We start from the raw sequence: 26,766 nt of genomic DNA on the forward strand, positions 1-26,766 counted from the left end.
GCAGAGAGGAGGGGGGACATCTGAGCTATGCCCCACAGGACTGGGTAAGTAGAATATCCATTCAAGAGATCTTGTCAGATACACATTCTGAACAATCACCTTCATTAGAAGGGCAAACAGGTGCTGTCCAGGAAAAACAACAACAACAACAAAAAAAAAAAACAACGGAGGTCTCAGCATCTGTAGGAGAGTCCTGCACTCTATGCATAAAACAGATGATCCCGACCTGCAAGAAGGAGCACTTGCTTTGCACATCGCAAGCTGGATGGATGGAGTGGAGAAAGGAAAATGGGGCAGAGGACGCTCTGATAAGCAGAAACCTGATTTGGGATTATTTCACAAATTCGGCCCATTTGCAACAGAATCCTCCTTATAAGGAGGCTTTCCTAGACTTGTCTCAGGGAGCTTAATTAAATTCCTCAAAGTCGCAGAGTTAGAAAATTGTAGAACTGGGTTTTGGAATCTAGTGAGTAGGATGGACTTTGGAGTCTGCCCTCTTAATCACTATGCCTATTGCCTCTAGAGAAGAAATATGTCATCATTGCCTTCACCAAAAAATGACATCGAATCATTTTTACATTTTTCTCATACTCCAGTGCTCCGTCAGTCTTTGTGTTATTTTTTCACTATTTTAATTTCCCCAATCTTACAAAGACTTTATTCTAGTAGATCATAGTGCTAGGGAATTATTTTCTCTTCTAAAACCTGAAAGATCAAACACATTTCAAGTGACTGAGGGGTAAATCATTGCAACAATGGTGCAGTTCTAGAAGCCCAAATAATTTAGAAAACTTGTTTACCTGTAAATACCAATGTCTCCTGTGACATTTGATATTTCCTATACGCAGTGTTGATGACAACACACTTTCACCGGACTGTGTGGTTCAATAGCATTCATTGCATCAGTAAGTTGACATAAAAATTTAGTTTCTTATGGTCCCACCCTTAGTACAGAAAATTAAGCTCAAACTGACAACCCTTAAAATGCTTCTTATTTATTTATTTATTTATTTATTTATTTATTTATTTCATGTTTAAATAGTGGTTAGTTTCACTAGAAGGTAAAAATGAAAGTGATGCATTTCCATTAAATTGTCTGAAGGTATGTTTCCAATACAGTATGGCATCTAATTTCTCTTCCTTAGAAATCTGACTGAATGGAAATATGTGTGTGTTTGTTTATTTGAGAAAGAAATATTGGTATGACTTGAAAAGCCTGAAAACTCAAACTTCCGCACACACAAATCAACCTCACACACAGTGGCGTTAAGATTGTGACACAAAGTCATGATGCTCTAGACAGAAGGTCTGTGTCCCGACATGTGTATGTTGAAACCTAAATGCCCAATGTGATGGCAGTAGGAGCTGGGGCCTTTGAGAGATGGTTAGGTCATAGAGTGGAGTCCTCACCAACGGGATTAGTGCCCTCATAAAAGATATACTAGAGAACCTGGTTGCCCCTCTGCCACGTGAGGACACAGGGACATGAGCACCGTCTGTGAACCGGAAAGAGGTCTCTACCAGACACGGAACTTGTCTGCATCTTGATCTTGGACTTCCCAGCTTTCAGAACTGTAAGTTCTAGGCCAGCCAGTCTATAGTATTTGTTACAGAGCCCTACCAGACTGACACAGGACTTCTTCAGAGAGGTGTTTTTCAGCCCACCAATCACTGTGAAAAATGCTCCCAGCCATGGCCAAAGTAGGACGAGAGGGCCAAACTTCATAACCTGATGGCACAGCAGCACCATCCAATAGAAATTTCTGTGATGGTGAACATATCCTATATCCTGTGCTGGTCAGTATAGTTGCCGCGAGCCACAAGTAGTTATTGAGCATTTGAAATGTGGCTGGGGCCACTGAGGAAGTCATTCAAAATTTTTAATTTTATTAAAGATATGTTTATTTATTTTATGGAGAGAGAAAGACATGGTGGAGGGAGAGAAGCAGACACCCACCCTGAGGACAGGGCCTCACCTGAGGCTCCATCCCAAGAGCCCAAGATCATGACCTGAGCCGAAATCAAGAGTTGGTGTCTTCACCAACTGAGCCACCCAGGTGCCCCGAATTTTTATTTTATTTAAATCGAAATAGCCACGTGTGGCTGGTGGCTACCATACTGGGTAGCACAGCTGAGAATGTACCAAAGATGTTCCTGTATCCTTCCCTGCCCATACTTAAGCGAAGGGCAAAAATAAGTTCTTTGAAGGGAATGGTTTGAGTGAAGAATGGGACAAGGGGTGGGGAGTGGTGGGGGGGCGGGGACCACATTCAGAATCTCAGCTGTATCCCTTATACACTTCTCAGTTTCAGTTTGCAGACCAATAAAACCCAGTACAAACTTCACCACGGTTTTACTGTGAGAGGCAGCCCGTGACGTGAACAGAGCATTTGACAGGGTGGCAGCTGATCTGGAACTTGGTCTGGGTGTCCTATTACCTGAACAGTCCCTTGTCCCTCTGAACTTGAGTTTTCTGAGCTGCAGAATGAGACGGTTGAACTCAACAGAGGCTAAGGCATCACCTGGCCATAATGTTTCTACCTTCCTGTCCAACTGACAAGATATTATGAAAACATTTTTAAAAATAAGTATCATTATTTGACAGAGATAGAAATAAAGATCCCAGATATCTACTGATTTAAAAGAAAGCTTTAAGAAAGTGCCAGGAAGGCTTTGAATTTGCAGCAGGAAAGCTTCTGCGATAGATGAAAAATATAATATTGGCCCAAAGGCATGCTTTCCTAGGAGCATAGAAGCCGGCAATGGAGGTTATTTGTAGGCTCACAGCTGGCCCGCTGACTCCCACAAGCCCCATTTCTTCATGCACAAAACAACCATAACAGATCTGCGAAATTGTCTCGGCCCTGGGCTCTGCACAGCAGAGGCAATGTTTATGCAACGCGGTTAGCTATCGTGTTGGGAAAGGCCTCTAAATCAAATTTGCACATACAAGCAAGGGTTTGCAAGGACTAATCAGATAATTATACCCCAGGCAACCAATTTGCATGGCAAGTGGGGCAGAGTTTTATTTTATTTGCTTTACATTTCAGCCCTGGTAAAATGAGGTAGCATGTAAAATCTCAACTTGTGTGGTGTTTTGTTTGTAATTACTCATGTTTGCTGAAACAGGTTATGAGTTTATAAGGACCACGTTGTGCCCTGTGACTTGAAATGCAAAATGACCTCCCACTGTAGCCACCAGCACCGTCCTCCGCCATCCAGAGCTGTTTTTCTCCATACCCCTCCTCTAGCATAAAGTTAAGTTTCCTACTTTGCTTTGAAAAATAGACAAGGAAACTCCATCTCTGGCCTCTGAGGCTTATTATTCTATCTTCAGATGTGTGGTTTGTAACATAAAAAAGTATGTAAGCCAGTCTACACCTAATATTTTAATAGCTAGATGACCAGTTGAAACTTTAAATGTCTAACACTCTTCTCCCTGCCTTTTAGCAAACTCTCTATATAGTTCTAATGGGCTCTTAAAATATGAGGTAACCACCAGAAATAGCTGCTTTATTTAAAAAAGCTCACTGTTAAGGTGCTTTTGCTAATCTGACATCAGGGAAAACGCAAGTTCAAATTTCATGCTTTGGAAAGCAATAAAAATCACCACCTGGAAATCCAGAGGCACAGGCGAATTGATATTCAAAGCAGGTGTGTCAGCCTCATAGAAACAGGGAAGAAGTCGTTCAGTGGTTCTGGAAGGAAGGTTAGGGTCCCAGCAGGGCAGCAACTTCCTGGAGGGCCGTTGCTGTGGGAGTTCTAGCTGGGCATGTCATAGGTATCCACTGTCTAGCAAAGAAAAATCCTGTAGATGTGCCTGGGACAGGGATCGGTGAGTTAAACTGACCGGTTCAAACCATCGAGTTCAAATAAAAGAACTGCAAACTACAGACCCCACATGTTTATGAGCTCAAATACTAGAGGGCATTTCTATAAATCTTTTCCATTTTTGTTTCTTCTTTTTCGTCTTGGCTCAGGGCTGGATCATGAAAAAGAAATGCTATACACTGCCAGAAAGAATATTTGCAGAGCTTTCAGCTCCATCTTGGTTAAGTCCTCTGGTTCAATCACTGGAATAATTTCTGGACTTCCAATTGTTTAATATTTACTGACCACTAACACTATTCTGAAAAAGCAAAACAACAAAACCAGAGCATTTGATGTAGTCATTAGTTAGGAACGCAAAAGAGGTATGAAGAGACAGGGTAAGGAACGTGAACTTACTAATTCTCTAAGCTTCTGTTGAGTACCTATTGTGGCAGGCTGCATTAGCATTTCTAGTTTTTTACTCTATTTTGTTCCCAAAGACTTACAAAATTCTGGAGACAGCAAACAAGAAAGTGAGGAGTGGAAGATTAGATATTAAAATTGTTGAACTCGGTTGGGGAAAGGCATGTACTATAGGGCCTTTCAATGAGAAGCAAGATCGCATCTGTCCCCAATCTGTCCTACCCTGCTAGGAGTCCTGAGTAAGGTATCTAGGCATTATATTTTAAAAAATGTAAACATTCGTCTGGAACTCAGGAATGCTGGAGGATTCATTCTATCAAGGTCAGCAGACACTCAGTGTGCATGCCTGTTCACCAGACTTCCAAGCTCTTGGCAATTATTAATAATCAATTGATTATTACACAATTGATAAATTATTGAACACTACATCTGAAACTAATGATGTACTATATGTTGGCTAATGGAATTTAAAGAAAAAATGGAAAAAAAAAACAATCATGGAGTTATTTCCTATTGAGATTTTCACATTTTTCTATAAATGATGTTGCAAAAAGCCACCAAAGTTTGAAGCTAAAGCACATGAACTTTAGAGCCAAACAATCGAGGTTCAAATGTTGCACCTGAGGTGTTATCTGGGAAAACCAATATTTCTCCATATCTCGATTTCATAATCAGTAAATTGCATATACAAGGCCATCTATTTTGTAGGATTGTTGTGAGAAGAAAATCACATAATGTGTGTAAATTGCACAGAAAAGACTCTTGCACATACAAAGAGCTAAATGATGGGTGGCCATTTCTATTACTCCCCATCTATGAGATGTTCTAGATGTTCCATTTGACCGCCCCTGCATTAGGACACCATTATCAGAGATGTCTGAACTGAAAAGAGTTCAAGAGTGAAAACACTTCGTCTACTGCTACGCAGCTCCCCTTGCCCCAGCCCCATCACATCCTGTAGACCAGGAAACATGTTCAGAGAGGTTAAGTGATTTGTTCAGAGTTAGTAGCAGAGTCAGTATGAGAACTGGGTCATCTCAGTTCCCAATACAGTGCAATTTCCACTAAACTAAGCTGAGGTAAACAACTTTATCTTGGGTGGGGTGTGGAGTTTGATAAAAGCTGATCAAACCTGGGTAGAGGGCTCTGTGCAGCCTATCATGTAAAATCACAACCAAGGTCCGCAGAAGGGTAAGGCCAGTCAGGACCATCCTTATAGCCTCCCAGCAGCACTACCATTTCTTTTGGCACTTTATAACTGGAAGGACTGGAAGAAAAGTTGAAAGTTGAAGCATGGCAGATATCTGTTTCCTACACTTTTAACTTCTCTTTTGCAGAGGAATCTGTGGGGTGAGACACTCAGAAATCCCTTATTCACAGAAATTGTACCAAAGGATTTAACGCTTTTGCCTCTGCAGATGATAATTAATGTTCTAGCAAGGGCTAGATTCTATCATGAGTATTAATTTAACTCTTCTGTGGACATGGGATCTCTTTCCAATGCGACTTTGCACAACGCAAAAGAACCTTTCCACCCTTAACACACACACACACACACACACACACACACACACACACACACACATACATTCATCCCCTAGCAAGGACTAGCATGACTTTCCTTGCGACAGACCTGTTAGGTAGATAAAGATTAAGCTCCCTTTGGCAGTGAGAAAACTGGAATTTAGACAAGTTTTGAGGATTTCTGAGGATCAGAAGAGCAGCACAAGGACTCCTACCCAATCTTTGATCTGCAAATGCCTTGTTTTTGAGCAATGATGAGTGTGTGTGCCATTCTGGTATGGGTGTCCAGTGTCAGTGTTCATAGCTGCTACTCAGCGCCAAGGCAAGGCAGTTGATGCCAAAGACTCTTCTATATTTTTTTTTCTCCCCAAAGAAGAGAGCTCAAGAAAAACTCATTTTTGACAAGTGATTTAAAACAGATAACATATACTTTCCTTTCTCAACTCCAGGTTGGTGTGGTGTTACTCTCGGCCTCCGTGCTCAGATCTGAGCACTCTCGGGAGAGGCAAAGTGTTGACATTCAGTTCTGTGTTTCTAAGTATTAACACACATGGTGGGGAGCCTTTACAATTACTCACTCATGCTGAGGTCGTGGGCGGCCCATTCGAGTGGTTCTCTCCCCGATGCCCCATCAAGCTGCCATGAGCCAGCATGGATATTGTTGTCATGCTGGCAGGAAACCTGGCCCATTGGAACCCTTACAGGAGAGTGAAAAATGTAAAGATGAGCAAATAAAATGGGAATGCAAATGGCTCTTTAGAAATGTTCTTAATTGCACAAAGAGAGCTAAATGAAACTCAACCCCTCCAACTCTGAGTTGATTGTTTGAAGCGAGGGCATCGAGTGGCCACATGCTCCCCTCTTCCATCTCTTCATTCTCCCCTTTCCCTCAAACCTCACACATAGGAGGGAAACCCCCCGCAATTTCTGTATGACCTGAAGGAATGAATCCTGTCAAGTTAGTTGCATTTTCCTAATACGGAGTTGTTATAATAAGTTTAAGAGGCCACCAGAGCCCTTTGAGTTAGGAACAAATCGCAAATCATCATAACACTACACCTATTCCTGTTTTATGACAGTAATAAATCAAAAGCAGCCTCACAGTGCGAAAACTAGCTACAGCAGTCACAAGTGCCAGGTTCTTGGAGATGCCAATGCTCAAACGGCTTTAGCTTTGCAGTGTATGTTTTGGCTCCTGGAGGCTCAATTTTTCAATTAAGGATTAAAAAAAATGTGTGTGTGTGTGTGTGTGTGTGTGTGTGTGTGTAAAAGAGAGAGAGAACAGCTTCAGGTAAATTTGCCAGGGCAGACAATGAGGCACTTGTTCTTTATGAATTTTATTTATTTATCTTAGCTTCACTTTTTTGTTCATTTGACTTTTGAAAGGGGTATTGGATATGGAGTCAAGCCAGAGTGTGTACACAAAATTTAATGACTGTAAATGAAATGTAAGTCTCCAGAAGATGCTACATGGTTTGGTACCATCAGGGGCTTTTTAAAAGCCTGCTCAGATTTCACCTACAAGCCATGCTTCCCAAGTATTAGAACTCCCAGTGGCTTTGCAAAACATTTCCTGCATGATTCTAGGCACTTAGCGTCACTTCAGAAGAGACTTGGTGCATACCCATCACGTTAAGCTGCTCTTTCCTAGTAGCAATTGCATTTTTTTTCCAATGCCACCACCATTATCTATGAATCTGAGCATCCTATTTCAGCTTTATGCTTGCTTCTCAAAATAATGTATCTGCTACTACTGATCAGTGAAAAAGCAACAGAGCTAAGGTTTTGAAACAATGAAATTGCTCTTATAGTCAAGAGCATGTCTAGGTACCCTTTCTTTGAGTTCATACTAACAAATCTCTTGAAAATAAAATGACCTGACTTCTTTTAAAGAAAATTATTTTACAGCTATTTCACAGCTTCAATTTAGAGACCACTGAAAAAAAAATTTATTAAACATACAACCAGGGGTGCCTGGGTGGCTCAGTGGTTAAGCGGCTGCCTTCTGCTCAGGTCATGATCCCAGGGTTCTGGGATCTAGCCACACACTGCCCCAGGCTCTGAGGAGGAATCTGCTTCTACCTCTCCCTTTGCCACTCCCCCTGCTTGTGCTCTCTCTTTCTCTCTCCCTCTCTCTCTCTCTGTCAAATAAATAATTAAAATCTTTAAAATAAAAAATATATTTTACTGAATATAGATCCTATCAGATTAGCCTCACTGTGGTGTCCCTGACCAAAACCCAAGCCTCATCTTCAGTGGCTGCTTCCTCTACATACTCACATCCATGGTAGTAGTCCATTTCTTCCTTCACGGTGTCTTAACATCACCCACTTTCTGTGTTTAGTGGTCCAGGCCCTTACCCATTCAGGGCAGTATTTTCACAGCCACCTTACTGACTCCCTTCTGTCTTTCCTAACCCACTAATCCCTTAGGCATGGTGACATCAGATTAATCTTTCGAAGTCTCCATTTTTACCCTCTTACTTCTCTAATGATTTAAGAAGCTCCAGTGACTACCGATTGCCTGCCACGTAGAAGAATCCCAACGCTTACGCAGCACAGCTGTATGAGTCAAAAATTAACCATCCCAGGAGCACTCACAGACAGAGCCACAAGCACAGACACGCCTCAGAGAGGTTACATCCTCCTGGGCTCATTGTGATGAAGGGCTGGTCTTTGATGTGTTTTTAGATACATTATATTTATTAGACTTCCCACTTGGTCCTGGAAAATTGATTCATTCTAATAACCACCCAAAGTTATAAACTAGGGCACAGTTTATTCATCTGCCGTAGGCCAGCCACCAGCAGGCCTGGGAACCGGACTGGTCAGATGTGAACCAGGCACTCCCTTCCTGGTGAGTTGCTCCCCTCGGAGACGAGACTGTTTATCAGCGGGTGTGTGGGGAGCGCAGATCGGAAAAAGGAAATTGATTGTTGCCTGAAGGAAATGTGCGTCACACTCATACAACCCAACGTTGACCTACTCCACCCAAGGGATAGCTCAAGCTAAGAAGGAAATAGGACTATCCTTATCATCTAAATCAAAACACCAATCTTCCCGGAGAGTGATGGATAAAAAAGGATGGAGTTTTTTTAAATTGTTGTTATTTATTTGTTTTAGTTTTCTATACTAAGATAGAGAAAAAGAAAACACTTCTTGGTTTTTGGATTTTGTGTGGTGGTGATGTCTCTTTAAGACGTGTTGTTACATATAGCCTTCCTTTCATTTTAGGTTCTCTTCCTAATTAGGTAAAGTTTATAAATGAGCTATTCCTAAATTCCAACGCAGTATAAAATAAAATTACACAAATTCCAGACATTGTTGAATTTAGTTAGTTCATTGTGCCCATTTCATGGGGTCTGGTATCTCAACCTTGACTCGAAACATTGGTATTTATCTGATCTTCACCCATCTATCCCTATCATATCATAAAATGGCCCTCAAATTCACTTCTCCATCATATACACTTCACCTTGCTAATAAAACCCTACCAAAATTCTACCTCCTCTGCATTTGTTAATTCAACAATTTTTCTTTCAGAGCTTTCCTCTTTGCCAGACACAAAGGCCTTTTCCACCTGGAATAAAGGTGTCAGACTATTATACAAATAACATGGAATGATTTGCTAAGGGCTGTCATAAGAGGTAGTCACTACATGTGGAAGAAATGCCAAGAAGGACATGATTCAATTTATCCTGAAGAGTCACTCTATGCTCACAGAAGAGGTGATACCTACATGTGACCTGCAAGGATATGGTAGGAAGAATAATGCCTTCCAAAGAGAACTATACCGGGATCCCTGGGTGGCTCAGCGGTTTGGCACCTGCTTTTGGCCCAGGGTGCTATCCTGGAGTCCCGGGATCCAGTCCCGCATCGGGCTCCCTGCATGGAGCCTGCTTCTCCCTCTTCCTGTGTCTCTGCCTCTCTCTCTGTCTATCATAAATAAATAAATAAATCTTTAAAAACAAAACAAAACAAAGAGAACTATACCTTATACTCGGAACCTGTGAATAGGTTATGCTACATGGAAATAAAGTAAGAATGAAGATGAAATTAGGATTGGTAATTCAGCTGATCCTGAGATGGGGAGAAAGTCTTGGATTATGAGTGGGCCCAGTGTCATCATAAGGGTTCTTAAGAGTGGGAGAAGAAAAAGAGTCCATATCAGAACAATGAGATATAAGACTCATACTGCTGAATTCATGAATGGAGGGGGAAGAGGAGACAACCAAAGTCGGAAGCCTCTACAAGCTGGAAAAGGCAAGGAAACAGATCCTCTCCTCCAGAAGAGGACACTGTTCTGATTTTTAACTGATACCTTGATTTTTAGTCCAGAGAAACCCACTTGGGACTTCCAATTTCTAGAACAATAAAATAAGTTTGTATAGTGTTAATTGACTACGTTTACAGTCATTGTTTTACAGCAGCAGTAGAAAATTGACAAAGAGTAAGCAGCATTTTGCTTGAGGAAGGGGTAATGACAGGCTTGCAGTCAAGGAACATTACGTTTAGTTGAGTACTTGTCATGGAGAGGCACTCTGTCAAGTGCTTTTCATGCATCATGCCACAAGAGAAGAGGGACTTTTGTATAGTAAACGATGATTAGATAAACTATCAATAAAGGCTTTTAGTGATAGAGACTAGGAAGGTTGCTTTGGGATCAGCTGAGCAACAGTACCAACAAGAAGGTTGTTACAGATAAATTGAAGAGATTGTGTTTGTCAAATTCTGGGAAACCAAGCACTGGGATATAGTGAACGGATGCCATGAAATCACTCCCCTAGCCTACAATTCCAACTGCCATGCTGACATTTACACCAGGAGGTTCTGCAACACCTCATGGTTACTAGCTTTTAGATTAAACTCATTCCAAGCCTCCTGAAGAATCTAGTAGTTCTTCACAGCTCCCTGTTCATGGCATTGTATATTGCTCATCACTTGAGCTTGAAATTTCCAAACCTTTGTCTCCCCATACTCCCACACTCAACCAATATCATGTCAGAAAGCCTTCATCACCATGATTTTCTAATAACTTCCTCCTCTTTTGCTTTCCTGATGTCATTCCTATATGGGCTATTTTATTTTATTTTTTTTATATGGGCTATTTTAACCTCGAAGTATAATTTGTGCTCTTTTCTTAATAAGTCATAAATTTCTCTTCCCCATCATCATATCTCCTTTATAAAGTTTCCTTGCTCTTTTCCTTCCCTGAACTCCTACAACACGAATTGTTCTTCAAAGCACTTAAAACTTCCTGAGAGAAAGTCTCTACTCATGTTTCCCCATGTCCCCTCTTACTCACTCCTTAACGCAACACTGCTGACCTCACTGCTGTTGGCTATTCTATTGAAATGGTTCTCCCTGAAGTCACAAGTGACCTTCTATTTACCAAATTTCAGGATCTATTTTGAGCCTCCCTCAACTTGACCTCTCTGTGACATTGACATCACTGACAACTCTTTTATTTCTTCCTTGGACCCTGAACGATCCTATTTCCAGTTTCCCCCCCTTTTTTTTTTAAGATTTTATTTATTTATTCATGAGAGACACAGAGAAAGAGAGAGAGGCAGAGACACAAGCAGAGGGAGAAGCAGGCTCCATGCAGGGAGCCTGACGTGGGATTCGATCCCGGGTCTCCGGGATCATGCCCTGGACTGAAGGCAGTGCTAAAACACTGAGCCACCGCGGCTGCCCTCCAGTTTCCCTTTTAATTGTTTCACTAGCTTCTTTAAATCTCCTCTTGCTTCTGTCCAGCTCTGTCCCACTAAGGCTGTAGCTTCCTACAGTCGGGATCCAAGTCCTCATAACTTTTCACCACATACTATACCTCTCTTCTCTAGGTATTGGATATAAATGTCATTTGGAAAATGGAAAGGAACAGTAGGACTTCTTAATTCTGATAATTTGAATTCTAAGTAATTTTTTAGTATTTACTTTATGTTTAGTAGCATGCTGAACAGAGAAGAGAGTTCGAAAGCAATGAAAGTAGAGTTTCTATCTTCTGAAAATTGAGAGTCAGTTGAGAAGGGGCAGCATATACACATAAGCATTTTGAAAAGCAATCCGAGGCAGCATTCATTCACTCATCAACTGACAGTGACCCCTCTACGACACCAGCTGAGTGTGGTTACTAACTAAATGGCAATAGAGGAATGGCTCTTCTTTCATGCATAGAAAGAGGACAAACTCTAAGCTTTTCCCTCTCTGTCCTTGAATCAAGGCACACAGAGGAAATTCTCTGAAGAAAATACCATTTCCCAAGTTGTATCCCACCTTAGATGTTGCCTCCTTTTTGCAGTTTTCACAGTTCCTCACCTGCAATAGATATAACTTAAATTAAGTCTATTTTTCTGATTTATTAAAATATTTTAGGGGCACCTGGGTGGCTCAGTGGTTGAGTGTCTGATTTTGGCTCAGGTAGTGATCCTGGGATCCTGTGATTGAGTCCTGTATTGGGCTCCCCACGGGGAGCCTGCTTCTCCCTCTATGTCTCTGCCTCTCTGTGTCTCTCATGAATAAATAAATAAATATATTTTTAAAAATCATCCTTATATTGGAAGAAAAAAGGAGGGGAAACCTATCTGAGGAATTATAGCAGGGAAAATATTGCCCAGGTAAATTAGAATGGGACCTTTAAGATTGTCCAAGCTCTTTTTGGTGAACTATTTGTTCACTCATCTGCAACTACAAGTCAAACACCTGCATTTCTAGCCATTTCTTCCTCTAGTAAGATCTCATCAAGTACCTTATCAGATAACCAATTTTAAACATTGGTATTTATAATAGATGTAGACTGTACATCTCTGGTATATAGCCACTCCTGGCAGACAATACGCCAGTAACAAAACATTTTGGTTTCTGGCCTAAATGAGAATCAGATTAACTCAGGAAAATCATGATGAAAATTTCCCTTTCTGGTCCATTAGGCTGTAGTTTCAAATGGTCTGGAAAATTTGGAGTGACATTCTTTAAACCTGATTCTCCATCTGGAAATTTCAAGCCCACATTTTGTACTATTCTTTCCAATAAGAAAGTTTTTGTTTTTACACAAAACAATAATTATTCTATTATATAAATCTTGGGCAGAAGGCAAGGAAGTAAGTCTTCTATACACTGATGCCTCTCCTAAATCTTGGTATGAGAACTATCAAAAACTATTATACACAGCAGATATCACCCTAGTAATAGATGTAATCACTGAAGCTTTGTGGATTAAACTGAAAGAGAAATTTTGAACTGCAAATACTTTAAAAATAGCTTGCCCAATACACTAAACTGGAAAAAAATAGTTTTCCTCATGAGATATTTATTTTGATTCTTAGTCCAGTCAAAAAATAGCATGAAGTAAACTTTTGCCCTGTTTCAAAGTCCTATTCTCTGCAAAAAATTCACTTCGTTTGAGAATCTACAGGTTCATTCAACTTGATCTTTACCACATCTCTCTAGGCACGAAAACAGGACTAGATATTAACTCTCAAAATGAAGACAAAACTAGGCTATAATATTTTCAAGATTATGTCAAAAATAGTATAGAAACAGACTCAGACATATATGGCTGTCTGATTTATGACAAAGGTGAGACCATACCACAGAAAGAAAAGGATGTTTTGTTTTGTTTTTGTTTTTTTAATAAATGCTACTTAATTAATTGGATAGCTGTAAGGGAACAATGCATTTTGATTCTTATCTCAGTCTTTTCAAAAATACAGCTTCCAAATGAATTATTATTTTTTATAAAAGATAATATAGGGATCCCTGGGTGGCGCAGCAGTTTGGCGCCTGCCTTTGGCCCAGGGCGCCATCCTGGAGACCCGGGATCGAATCCCACGTCGGTCTCCCTGCATGGAGCCTGCTTCTCCCTCTGCCTGTGTCTCTGCCTCTCTCTCTCTCTCTCCCTCTCTCTCATTGTGACAATCATGAATAAATAAATAAAATCTTTAAAAAAAAAAGATAATATAATAAAGATATTAGAAAAAAGACATAACTATATATCTTCATGCTCTTGGGTAGGCAAGACTATTTTAGTAGACACAGAAAAGATTAAACATAAAGAAACCTTGATAAATTGACTATTACAATTAAAAAGTTTTATTTTTCAAAAGACATAATTGAAGGATAAATAAGTAGTTCACAGAGGGGAAGAACATATTCATAATGCATATATTCAACAAGATTCATATCTAGAAACATAAAAATCTATACATCATAATAAGACCGACAACCCAAAAGGAAAATAGGAAAGACTTGAGCAGCCATGTCACAGAATAAGATACCCAAGTGGCCAATAAGAATTTGAAAAGTACTGAACTTCATTTAGTGTAATACATTGCAAACATGGCTCACTTCTTCCACTCATGTCTCTACTCCCTTTGCCATGTAACTTTGTAGTACTGACTGACTCTGAATCCAAGCAAGGCTGTATGACTCACTTTGACCAATGGAATATTAGCAAATGTCATGCAAACAAAGTTTTGAAAAGCACTTGCACAATTGGGCTTGTTTGCTTTTGCACCTGTGCCATATCCATGAGAATCTTGGGGCTAGCCTGCTGGATGGAGACTGAGAGATGTGTAGAAGAGAGATGAGTAACCCCCGTTGCTCCAGCTGCAGCCGGCCTAAATCAGATGATAGTCAGCTGACACCCACAGGTATGTGAACAATCCCAGCCAAGGACAGCAGACCTGCCAAACCAGCCCCCAGCTGACTTTCTACTCTGGATCAACACATGCTTACTGTGAAATGTCACTGACATTTTGTGGTTGCTTGCTATGTAGCACTATTGTGGCAATAGATAAATTATACAATTAGTCATAAGAAAGATGCAAATAAAAACTCAATGCAATACAGCTATATACACATCAAGATATCTGAAATGAAAAAGGAGGATCCCAAGTGTTAGCAAGAATTTATAGCAATCAAAACTTTCATTCATTGTTGGTGGGAGTGCAACTTGGTTCAGTCACTTTGGAAAACTGTTTGCAATATCTTTTATGGTTGAAACTATGCAAACCCTATGGTTCCACTCCTAGGTATATACCAGAAGGAAATGTGTATGCCTGTTCATCAAGTGACATGTACAGAAATGTTTATAATGGAACTGTTTGTAGTAATCAAAAAATTAGAAGCTACACAAATGTCCATCAAGTGTGGAATGAATAAATAAGTTGTGGTATAGTCACACAATGAAATACTATTCAGCAATGGGAATGAATGATCACACCTACATTTCACGATATGGATAAAAATCACAAACATAATATTGAACAAAAGAAGACTGTAGGAGACTATTCATTGTGTCAACCCATTTGTCTTGTAAAGTAAAACAATAAAAGGTAACAAATGCAATTGGGAATCAGGAAAGTGGTTATTCATAAGTGGGGAAAGCTATTGGAAGAAAGAGTAGGGGCATTTTGGAGTGCTGGAAATAGTCTATCTTATGTAGCTACTGGTTATGCTGCTGTGCTATTTGTAAAAAATTATGGAACCATAAACATGACATATATACACCTCTGTGTAGTACACCTCAATAAAAAGGTAAAAAAAATCATAGGTTTGCACCAAAGAGGGGGAGTACAAACTGGACATCAGATATATTAGATAGAAATTCTCCTAGAGTTTAGTTGCATTTGACAGAAAAGCCAAAATGGCATTAGCATAACCACAGTAGTTTATTTCTTTTTCACAGAAATGAATTTCAATGGGAGGTAGTCCAAAATTAGCATGATTGGCTCCATAAATCAGAGTCTTTTCTCCTCCCATATCACTATTTCCGGATTTCAGGGTCCTAGATGGCTATTTGAGTTCAAGCACTGTAACCAGCAAGGTCCATGAAGGATCCATAAACAAAGATCCATCCTCTTCTTTATGGAAACTTCTAAAGAGTGCACATAATATTTCTGCTTACATCTCATTGGCCAGAATTGAAATGCAAGGTCATCTCTATCAGCAAAGAAGACTGGGAAGTGTAGTCTCTATTCCAGGTGATGCATGCCCAACTGCAAATGGAAAGTGTTTTTTAATAAAAGAGTACAGAGTGAATATTGAGAGTCAACTGGGAAGCTTTGATATACTCTTCCACAGAAATCCTTTAATGGCTGTCTCTTTCTTTAGCTCTATGTATAATAGGAACTAGTTTTCCTTCCTGGGCAACAGTTGACAAATATTTTTTGTGAAGGACCAGGTGGTAAATATTTTAGGTATTGCCAACCCAATAGTTAAACTGCAGCTATTCAATTTGGCTATGGTAGCACAAAAGCAGCTATATACAATTTGTAACTGAATGAGTATGATTGTTTCAATAAAACTTTATTTCCAAAATATGGCAATGGACCACATCTGTCCCATGCATCATAGTTTGTTGACTTTTGTTCTAGGTGCTCCGGAAATCCAGTAAGCCCCATGAAGACAGAGACAACATTTGACTTATTCTCTACTGTGTCGCCAGGCCTTGGCATATAGTCATGGATAAAAATATATTGTTTAGGGGTGCTTGAGTGGCTCAGTTTGTTAAGTGTATGCCTTTGGCTCAGATCATGATCTTGGAGTCATGGGATGGAGCCCCAAATGGGGCTCCCTGCTCAGCAGGGAGTCTGCTTCTTCTTTTCCTTCTGTCTCTGTCCCCCATTCATGCTTGCTCTCTCGCTCTCTCAAATAAAGAAAATCTTTAAAAATGTATTGATTTTAAAAATATGAGTATTTAAATGTAGCTTCTTCAAGATATTACAGTTTTTTGCACTGAAGTTTATTCAAAGAAAGAAAAGGAGTTGAGTTAAAATTCACCAAGAGATGGTACAATGTTCAAGACAAATGGAGAGGGCAGGAAATGTGTGTTTGGAGGGGAAATGAAAAAAGTAATCCAAAAAGAATAATTTATAAGCCTGCTAGGGTCATGAGGACTTTATAGTTAGTAAGCAAACAAACAAACAAAATCTTCTCTACTTGCTATGTTCTTTTGGATAATTTTCACTGAAAAGAAATGGTACCAAAGGTCTAGGAAAGGTGTTATTTCTCACAATTAGAGGATCTAAATGTGCTGTAAGCCTGGGGAAGCATTATTTCTTCAAATTGAGTGACTCTTTTCTTCCGGGGTCTACTCCCTTACCCCATTCATCCTTCTCTCTCTGAAAATGATCCAGGGAAACTCTGTGTGCTCCTTCTCTTGGCATTCCACAAATAGAACACAGCAAGACATTAATGAAGAGAGAAAACAGTTTTCCATTTATTTTGCTTTCAGAAATATACTTGGAATGGCCTGTGCCAGAGTTGTACTATATCAAAGAAACCATAATCCAAAAGACTAACCTTTTTAAAATGATAACCAACTGTATTTTGTATTTTCATAGAATTACTTTATTTCCATAAAAAACAGAATTTCCATTTTTCCAATCAAGGAGCTGAGTTTCTAAAGCTTCCTGTGGTCTATTTACATTTCCTACAGTAACCTTCTTAAGCAACAGACCAAGGAAAATATGAAACTTATTTTTTTATTTCATTTTCCCTTTTTAAAGGAGCCTCTATATTTTCCTGCCCTCATTAAAGACCTCAGAGACAACATTAATTTCCAAATATAAATTAGCAACAAATTAGCAGGCGCTTCTTTATTACAACAATTATCAACCATTTTCAGTTATACCATCACCTCTGGCTATGTCTCATGCATCAGATACTGCTCCTTTCCCATCTTTTTTTCAAGAGCAATGAATTAGAAAAGTAGGATATTAAGATGAATCTAAATTTCTATGAGCTGAAGAGAAGGTTTTTTTTTTTTTAAGAGAATGGGCAGATCCTGTTAAAGAGAAACTTATTGCTGTTTAAACAAGATAATGAGGATAGGAAATCAAAACCTTAGAAGGTTGATTTTATTCATTTGTTTAAGCAATATTTACTGAGGACTTCTATTTGACCATCACAGTTCGGTGGTGATGAAGAAAAGAGAAAGAATTGCTAATCATGATGCTGCAGACCTGTAAGAGCTGCTCTCCAGGCTTTTGGGTTATTGCAGAAGAAATTATTATGATAAGAAACCTGGAACTTCATCAAACAGATTATTTTGAGAATGTTCTTGACTTTCCCACATCCTTTGGGGAGCAACAGAGCGGGACCACTATTTAAAGCATGAAGATTTTAAATAGCTGTGTGAATGTCACTCAACCTAAGAATCCCACTGCTTTCTTCATCTGTTGTATCATATGTTGCCTATGCATGTCAACACAGAACAGTCTTTTGGAACTCATGGCTTGGGCTGACATTGTTTGTTGGGGAATGCTCCTTTCCCCTTTGGAGAAAACCTCATTTGGTACAGTACTTCTAGACCTTTTTGGCTGCCTCCCTCACTCCTGCCCAGGCTAGATGGAATTACTTACCTGAAAGGTAAACATGGAAAGAATAATTAAGCAGAGCCCTTCCTTCTTCCTTTCTCTGGAATGCAAGCTGCCCATAGGGAGCAGGAGTTCTAGGCTCATAAGAGTGTCTACATTTGGGACTCACTCTATACTAGGAAACTCACAGCCTCTGATTTGGTCTTTCATGGCAACAAAAAGGAAATGTTGGTCTCCACATGTCAACTTCCTTGTTTCATTTCTCAAGTGGTTCAGAGCTTGGATAAGGAGACAAGGTATTATTACTGGTCTTTCCCATCATGATCCCAGTATTTGGTTAAAAGGATCATGGATTTGGAGAAGAAGAAGACAGGAAATAGAATAGTAGATGAAGACATAGAAAATTAAAAATAAAAGCAACAAAAGACATGCTTAGAGGCATTTTATGGAGTCAGAATGCATGCCTTGAACCTTGGGCTTTAGCAAGAGACATTTATATCTATGACTTTGATTGTTTCTTTAGTTCTTTCAAAAGTCGACTTGAGAATAGCTTCCATGTTCTAGTTGTCCAGGCATTAAAACAGGAGTTGGCAAACCATGGCGCACATGTCAAATGTGATCTACCTCCTGTTTTTATAAACAAAAAAACAAAAGTTTTATTGGAGCACAGCTAAGCCTATTCATTTACATATAGTCTATCATTGCTTTCATACTACAATGGAAAAACTGAGTGGTTGCAATAAAGACCATAAGGCCCACAATCCTAAAATATTTACTATCTGGCCTTTTATAGAGAAGTTTACCAACCTATGTATTAGTAAGTTAAACAGTCTGCTACCCTCTGCTGTATTTCTCAATCAGTTGTGTAAACTAATAGGAGAATATTGGAATATTCATACAATACAAATAAACCGACTTAAAAATAGAATATAAGAACAATATATAATCTTGGAATATTAAGTATTGACCTTCATCTTGGGTTAAAGCAGGATTGATCCCAAAATTGAATGGCTTATCTACCTTTGATCCACCATGTGTTAATTATACTTAGGAATCTTGGAGATCTATATTTCAGCTTTATCCACAGAAAAGAAAAGGACTTTATTATGGAACAAATAACAAGAAATGAAGGCCTCTCCTATACCATAGGTATAATTTGCATTTGGACAAGAGTAGAAGGAAAGCTAGCTGAAATCCTCTTTAAAACAAAGACCAAAAATCTATTAAAGACAGCTGATACTAGTGATGTCTACCCCCTGAGAATTATGCTGACACAGAAATAGTACAAATATTTAGAGTATCAGAGACATTGTGGAAAGCTTTAGATTAACAGAGTTTAATATTTTTTAAAAAAGATTCTCCCCCTGGAGATGCAGAAATACATAGCTAGGATATGGTTTGATCCAAATATTTTTGAAGATGTGTCTAGAAAAGTACATGGAAGAGTGGTTACCAAGATAGAAAAGTAAGTGAGACTCAAAGTACCCTAAGAGAAGAAATGTGGGATTAAATGTTGAGAGAACTTGCTAAAATAGAAGAACAAGAAAATCCAGAAGAAATGATTTGAGTTTTGGATGGTAAAGCAACTGTGCCTGAGTGGGAGTGAGAGGCCAAATGGGACATGCTGCAAAGGGAGAAGGCAGTGCCTTTTCAGGCATGAGAAGGTTGAAAGACATTGCCACTTAACCAAGCCAACTATACTCCAGAATCTGGGTTGACCAAAATATATCAGCACCAAGAAAGGTAAGCCAACAGCCTTACTGTGTCCAAATGGAGGAAGCACTATTGGCAGGTATCCAGATTACATGGAGCTCATATGAGTGAGCTAGATGTAGTTTAGCAGCCCTGTTCAGTTCATTCCATTTATATAATCCCAGTTCAAAGACCCAAGATATTCAAAGCTCCACCACATAGAAGGCAGGATGTTACCCACCCTGATCAATGTGAGAGCAGATAAATTGACTCAAGTTTGCCCACATAACTGGGACGTTGAATTTCTTGACTACAACACTTGAAGTCAAAAGACTTTGGCTTAAATTCTATTTTCAACATATGCATTTATGAAAAAAGTTTTACATTTCCTATGACTTAGTTTCTTCATATAAATGTAAAAACACCTACTTAAAGGGTTTTTATCAAAACTAGATAGAAAAATTTTATGTGAAAATGCCCTGTGCCATATCTGGCATACATGACATACTCAATATTCAGGAAATGTCATTTCCTTTATAGCTTTTTAAAATAAAAGAAGATAAAAAATGTGATAGACACAAGCCTGGATTCAATACAAAAGGCATCTAAAAGGTCAATGTCCTCTCTTAATCCCACAGCCTTTCATTAAAACCAAAAAAGAGGCTAAGATTTGTAAGTTAAGATAGTAACAGACACTATGTGTAACACAGCTTTTTAAAAAAATTTTAAAATTTCCCATTACAGTAAAATATCCACAAATTTAAACAAAAGGACAAAGTAATGACAGTTCTGTAAATAAAAAAAATAAGAAAGACCATAGCCCAATGTGCAGAGAGAATTTCCACTGAATGAATCACCCATGAGAATGGAATTGAAATGCATATTCTTGGATTACACAACATATACTCCACCCTCTGAATCAGAACTGGACAGAAGGCCTCAAAGAAGGTAACAAAAACTTTCCCCAATCCAGAGGGTGAAAGTGTGTACTACTCAGGAAGATCAGAGCCCATTCAACAAATGCGTAGGAACTGTGGGCCAGGCAAAATCACTGTCATTTTCTGCTTTCCCAACCCATTCAGTACTTCTCCTTCATTGGCAACCTTTTCTTCTTATCTCCATTTAGAAACTAGACTCCTAGACATCATTGCAGGAAGTTGAGTAGCATGTGAAGATAAAGAAACTTTGTATCCTGGGACAATTTAGTCACCTAAGAAAAAGATTGTAAGAAGGGCATAACAAAAATGCATACTGGCATAGCAGGTACTGAAGGTGATATTTTTTATGCACTATATAGGAGGATACCTATAAACTGCATTAAAATCTCTAGCTGTCACAAGAATTTAGATTCCTACTTAGAAAGGAAAGATCCCTACCTAGGATCTGTAGAGTCACAACACATGAATGCTTTTGGGGCATCACATTCAACAGGTATTGAAGACCAACCTTAATGTCAGTAAATGGGCTGCAGTGGGAACTTCTAACATCCATGGGAACAGAGAACTGATTTAGGGCATTTGTCTACTCTGAGAGCAAATCCCAGGGCCTGAAGGGACCTCTTCCCAAGAAAGAGTTGGCAAATAAAATCAAGAAAATAAGTGAAGCCTATAAAAAGTCAACACAAAGTAAATGGAATAGGGTCCTTAAAAGTAAATGTTTTTAACTTACTTATTATAAATATCTCAAAATACATAAAAATAGAGAACAGTGTATTAGTTATTTATTGCTTTATAACAATGTTACCACAAAGTTTGTGGCTTAAATCAACACACATTTGTTAGCTCACACTTTTTATGGGTCAGGAGTTCAGATATGACTTAGGTAAGCCCTCTGCTCTGTATCTCACAAGACCACAATCAAGGTATCATCCAGAGCTGTGCTTTCATCTAAGGCTTACATGGAGAGGATCTATTCTTAGACTCACTCAGGTTTTTGGCAAGATTCCATTCCTTGTGGTTGTAGGACTGAGAACTTCAGCTCTCTTGCTGTATCTTGGACAGAGGTCACTCTTCACTTTTTACAGCTATCTGCTGTGACTGCCATGTCAAGTTCTCCAAAGTGGCTGCTTGCTTCACAAAGCCAGCAAGGAGGAGAAAGGCCCCAGTAAGATGAGAGCTATTATCTTGTCTAATGTAATCACATAATTATGTACATGCAGTCACATGCATCCCTCACCATTGCCATCTTCTGTTGGTTAGAAGTAAGTTATAGTTCCTGTCCACATTCAAAGGGGGGATCACACAAACGCATGAACATTAGGAAGTGGGGATATGGAAAGCCATATAACAAGGCAGTCTGCTACAGTATGTCCTCTGGTCCCTAATGATTCTTTTTCCTGTCATCAGCAAAATAGATCCACTCTTTTCCAGGGACCCCTTGCCCCTAGATGTTGTCTGATTACAGTATCTATTCAGAAGCCATAATCTACAGGTCTTGGTATGGATGAGACTCTTTGGTCCCATGAGATTCTATAATGCCTCTCATGAGATTCTATAATCTGTGGATCTGTAAAACTAAATAGATAAATTTTCTATCCCCTAAAATATTTAATGGTTAGATAGGGATAGGATAGTGGCTATAGACATTCCCATTTCATAAGGTGAAATAGAAGATACAAAGAAGGGATCCCTGGGTGGTGCAGCAGTTTGGCACCTGCCTTTGGCCCAGGGTGCAATCCTGGAGACCCGGGATTGAGTCCCACGTCGGGCTCCTGGTGAATGGAGACTGCTTCTCCCTCTGCCTATGTCTCTGCCTCTCTCTCTCTCTCTCTCTCTATGTGACTATCATAAATTTTAAAAAAAGAAAAAAAAAAGATACAAAGAAGTCACTGCTCCATAGCAATTCTGAAATTTAGCCAAGTAAATATTGAGTTTCTTGATTATATTTCAGGGCCTGAAATAATTCTTTTGTGGCTCTTGATTCCTTCCTCTGGGCCTTTGGGTCTGTTTTCAGAATTACCTTTCTTTTTTCATGAAAGGTAGCATGGGTTTACAGCTGAGTAGTTTTGTTAGCCTACTTCTTGTCAGTAGAATTTGGTGTGCCTTGTAGCCTCCTTTCATTTTGCACTCTGTCTCCTTTGTGGGCCTTGCAGAAGCAAGAGGTATTCCTGGGGAACTTCCTGACATGATGGGAATTGTGAGTGGGTACTAGGAGCTGAGCATGGCTCCTGGCCAACAGCCAGTAAAAACTGAAGCCATCAATCCTACAACCATACATTCCTTCCTTCATAAATTTTGATCTAAGAGTAATTATAAAGCCATGTAACCTGAGCATTATGCGAGAGAAAGAAAAACATTTACATAAAATAAAGTTGAAATGTAAACAAGAGTCAAATCCTATGGAGCCTTCATAGAACATCATAAAAAAGAAAGATCATTATCGTAAGTGCAACAGGGAGGTTTTGAAGGAATAAACCATATCAACATACATGTAATAGAAGTCCCAGAAAGAAATATGAGAGAGAAAAATTATTTAAGGAAATGACTGAAAACATCTCAATGCAATACCAAAAACAAATCTAAGCATAAAAGGCATGAAGAACTCAAAGTAGGAAGGATGCAAATGTAGAATGATGTATCTAGATCCACTCCTAGATAAATCACAGTCCAACTGTTAAAAACCAAAGAGTAAAAGGAAATTATGAAAGAAGCAAGGCAAAACAAAACAAAACAAAACAAAACAAAAAACAAACAAAAGCATCTCATAAAGGTGACTAGAAAGTCTCAATCTAGAATCAATCTCTTCACTCAATAAAGGGGAATGATAGGGAGTCAATAGATTACACAACAAGCAGTGGCAGAGAATAGTGTAGGTGAATGGCCTAAGTTTCAAAGAAGAGCTTTTGTTCAGTCTTGTTTTTGTTTTAGTCTTTGCTTCCTTGGAAAGGGGATGGATTGTTCGGAAGTGAAGACAAGCAGGGAGATCCCTCACCTTTTGGCATTGATGTATGTGGGATGCAGAGGACACATGGAAGAACGTGACCTCAGGGGACAACCTGGTTTAGTCAACAAAGAAATGAAAACATGCAGAGAAAATGTTGAATTTATAGGGGATATTTCAGTTCTCAGATAAAGATAATAAGATGTTACATGTGAAAGACAGAAAAAGGAGAGGTTGTTTGAGAATTATAGGTATTCTAGAAGAGGCATAAGCAGAATAATAGAAAGAAAAAAAGGTTAAATATAGCAATTAATGAAAATGCTCTTGGTTAAGCAAATATTTGAGTGTACAGATGAAAAAGATTCCCGAGTTTCATGTAAAATAATGAACAGTGTTGCAGAGAGGGGAGAAGGAGATAGATGGATTTCCTAGTTAAATTTTAGAACTTTTTTATTTAAAGTAAAATAAAAATGTATCTTCCAAGACTCTAGAAAGAAAAAAAGTTTGTAATACATTTTTGTGATTAAATTATGATTAATGTGAAAGCGATAGAGAGATATTTTCATATTCAAACATTATACATACAGACCTTTTCCTGAGAATATTATTTGGTTGTTCATCCCAGCTGGCCAGGAAATGAATCAAAATCCAGAACAGAAATGTAACAGTATAATTGATATATGGTGATAACCATGTTGATAAGAAACCTAGGGTTATTGAAAAACATATTATAAAACAATACTTTAAATAGAAAATTGATGTTATTTTTTCACAGAAATATTACTAATAAATGTAGTTTAGAGCCATTAGACTTCATAAATGTGAAACCTAACATTACTGAGGACTTCCAGTAATTGACTACAGTTAACTTTATTCATTTTTTTTTATTTATCTATGATAGTCATACAGAGAGAGAGAGAGAGAGAGAGAGAGGCAGAGACACAGGCAGAGGGAGAAGCAGGCTCCATGCACTGGGAGCCCGACGTGGGATTCGATCCCGGGTCTCCAGGATCGCGCCCTGGGCCAAAGGCAGGCGCCAAACCGCTGCGCCACCCAGGGATCCCCAGTTAACTTTATTCAAGAATGTTATTCTTTTTTTTCCTGTCACCAATAACAGGAGCATAGCACAATGCCTTTTACATATTCTTATCACTGTTATCATCTGCTGTCATGATAAATTATATCATTAAAAATAAGCAGGCATATAGCAAAGCAACAGTGCTTTGCTGGATTCAGTTTCCATGTGCACTTGATGCTAGATCTCTACTGGACTAGATTTATAACCAAAAGTATTTTCTGAATCTAAAATGTCCTCGCCATTCAGTATTATAAAGAAAAACTCAATGCAGAAAAATTTTATATAAAAGGAATGGAGGTGATTACAGAAACCAAATAAAACATTGAGTTAAGGATAAATCAAGAAATTACATTTCTTGAGTAGTTACTGTATGCTGGACACCATCCTCCCACTGTCCTAGGTTCTTTGCCTGTGTTATTTCATTCCATCCACAGAACAACACTATAAGGATTATGTCCTCATTTGATAGATGAGGAAACGAATAAAGTCATATAGCTAGTAAGTGGTGGACACCAAGCTCAAACCCAGAGTCTGATTCCAGAGACTATCTCCCTTCATTATCAGATATACTCTTTCTAAACAAAATTGGATGCCTTGATAATTAGAAAAAAGTAGGATCAAATATATATATGTGTGTAAAACTCAAATGCAACCACAGGCATAATTTAAAATAGTACTTTTACTTTGCATGTCATGCCAAAAGATTAGAGGAAATTAATCCTTTTATGTAATAAAGGAAATAAAGAAAACTGTGCAAATGAGCTAAACTCCCTATTAAAGAATAACTATGTTAACAAGTATTCTGTTGTTTCTGCTTTCATTTTTCAATTCAGATCCTCCTCTTTAGTGGTAGAGCAGCACCAAAAACATGGCCAGAGCCTGGATGTATGTGCTGAACCATAATCTCTACAGAGGCACAGGGATTTGTTCCCTCCTGGACAAGATGGGAGTCAGAGAACCAACATAGGAATAAGGATCAGAGTCGTCTGTACTCAAGAAAGATCCGTGGATCACCAAATACGTGTTCCTCGAAACACCTGCTAAATCTCCCAGACCTCTGCCAAGCTGTCCCTATCCTTGAGACTGGGAATTATAATCCATGAGTCACAAGAGTACTGGGGTAGAGAGCTTGCTGCTGGTGACTCAGCTGAGGACTGTCAGTCTATTAGCTGGTACATCAATTGTTCACCAGAGCACAGATTGCTTTGCCTTTTTCCATGTGTCTGTTGGTCACTGTTTAATAGACCCCAATGTCTTGGTGTGAACCCTGAGATATATCAAACCATAAATATTAAAGACATACATAGGAGGATTGAAAACTCAAAAGGAGGATAATAGCAAGAATACCTAGGCTAGGAAGCCTCTCGTGAAATAGAATTGCTGGATGAGACAGATCATAATAACAAAAATAATGGGGACAATAATACACACACTTAAGGAGATCCTACTCCTGAATGGAATTGCTGATTTTCATATTAAAGATTTTAATGAGGGGCGCCTGGGTCACTCAGTCGGTTAAGCGACTGACTCTTGATTTCACCTCTGGTCATGATCTTGGGGTCATGAATAGAGGCCCAGATCAGGATCTGTGCTGAGCATGGTGCCTGCTTAATATTCTCTCTATCTGTCTCTCTCTGCCCCTCCCCACGCTATGTGCATGCATGTGCTCCCTCAAAAAAAGTTTCTTTAATGGATAAACCAAAAATGGGATGATCACAGAGCGAATACATAGGATAGAATCTGGTAGTCAATCATGCAAATAGTAAAATCTCCAGAAAGATAAAAGGAGCAGAAATGGGGAAGCAATAATAAAAGAAACAGAGAAAACTACCTTGATTTTGAGCTCTTCCAATCAGTACACTGACATCTTTATGCAAATCAGAATATCATGATTTGATACATATCTAATATGAGAGAGTATGAGTTTCAGGAGTAAGGTAATGATTAGTGAAAGTAAAAAACACAACATGACTCCTAAATTAATAATGGGAAAATACAAATGAATAATAAATTTTTAACAATAAGAGGACAAGAAGGAACA

The 26,766-nt window shown here is 38.9% G+C and overlaps 1 long non-coding RNA gene across 4 annotated transcripts in view; it reads right to left on the minus strand.

Moving 5' to 3' along the window:
- The window catches only part of LOC112665570 (uncharacterized), a 98,801-nt gene that overhangs the window by 23,068 nt on the left and 48,967 nt on the right, over positions 1-26,766 (minus strand). For 3 of the 4 annotated variants that reach the window (XR_004809885.2, XR_004809884.2, XR_004809887.2), the window contains 2 exons: positions 24,237-24,354; positions 6,336-6,454 (listed from right to left, as the gene is read on the minus strand). This is a non-coding gene — a long non-coding RNA (uncharacterized LOC112665570). Of the gene's footprint in view, positions 1-6,335; positions 6,455-18,489; positions 18,704-24,236; positions 24,355-26,766 lie in introns of those variants that run through there. The other variant, XR_004809886.2, reaches the window with a different exon arrangement.

The sequence above is a fragment of the Canis lupus genome, chromosome 27, assembly GCF_003254725.2.
Source record: "Canis lupus dingo isolate Sandy chromosome 27, ASM325472v2, whole genome shotgun sequence".
NCBI lineage: Eukaryota > Metazoa > Chordata > Mammalia > Carnivora > Canidae > Canis > Canis lupus.